Here is a 1,398-nt window from a genome sequence, read left to right as displayed (position 1 = left end):
CGAACCCGAGCACAAGGAGAGGAGAAATGAGGTGCGTTTTACAAACCTTTCCCGATCACACGGTGTACCATCTTCTGGGTTTCCCAGGCATGTTTTCGATGTAGGGAGATGCCCTTGAACCTGGAGATTTGGGACCCATGGGATGGGTACCAGGCAGTATTACTTTAAAGGGTCTGCGTTTGCTCGCCCAACCTCACCAATCCTCTCAGCCCCAAGAGTGTCCAGTCTTCTGTCTCATCCAGCTGTGGGTCTAGATATGGTTAATCCAGGTGGCATTAAAGCCCCTGAACGGATTTAGTAAGAATTTCTCTCTCTTTCACTGTCTTTGTTTTATGGGGTTTTTTTTTTGAGTAATTTATTTTTATAATGGGGTTTAGCTGCTTTTCACTGCTGTGTTTATGCCGCTTTACACCCTCTTTATTCACTTCCCGAGAGATAGCAATACATAGGTTTTAAGATTCTTACTAGTCAGATGTATTCTTGTGCGGTGAATAGGGGGTGTTGAGTCCAGTTCACTGAGCAGGGAGTAGGTCTTGTCTATTACATATTTGGCTTATGGAACGGTATCTGAGCTAATTTCAAACCATTTTTTTATGCATCACCCCACCTGACCTTTCCCGTTAGGCAGCCATAGTGTGTTTTCTAAACGTGTGACTCTGTTCTGTTTTGTAATTCAGTTCAAGGGTAGCGAATTTGACATTCCCTCTATAAGTGATATCTTAGGATAAGTGTCTTTTTCTGTGTGACTTATTTCACTTAGAGTCATCATACCTAAATCCACTCATCATGGTGCTACTAGCCTTATGACATTGATGTCATGGCTGAGTGATATTCCATTGTGCATAAGTACCACAACTTCTTTATCCATTTTTCTCTTTCCTGGGCTATTTAAGGTATACCGAAGTGTAGGTTCTTGTAAACAGAGCAGCCCTACACTTTGGGGTGCCTGTGTCTTGTGGATTTTCAGTTTTCCCAATGTATACGCCCATGAGTGGAAGTGCCCTATGCTCTCTAAGCTGTGTTTATTACATGTTTCAGGACACACCGTACACTTCTCCAGAGTGCCTGTTGGCAATTTACATCCCGCCCATCAGCGTAGCAAGGCTCCCATATCTCCATGGCCTGTCCTGCATTTCTGGTTTTTACACTTTTTTCAGCATGGCCCTTTTAACCGATGGCAAGCGAGACTACTTTGTAGTGCTGCTTTGCCCTTCCGGCTTCCTTGGTTGGCCAAAAAGGGCGTATGCGTTTTTCCCTGAATATATTCAGGAAAAAACGCATACGCCCTTTTTGGCCAGGGGCATCATTGTCGACGTTTTGCCGCTTTTCATGTGCTTTAAAGGTGAGTCGAATCTACCTCCTGAAAACTGTTTCCTGCAATTCTGCCTTGCTTTCCAA

The sequence above is a fragment of the Eubalaena glacialis genome, chromosome 2 (genome assembly GCF_028564815.1).
Source record: "Eubalaena glacialis isolate mEubGla1 chromosome 2, mEubGla1.1.hap2.+ XY, whole genome shotgun sequence".
Lineage (NCBI taxonomy): Eukaryota > Metazoa > Chordata > Mammalia > Artiodactyla > Balaenidae > Eubalaena > Eubalaena glacialis.
Note: the sequence above shows the minus strand (reverse complement) of the source record.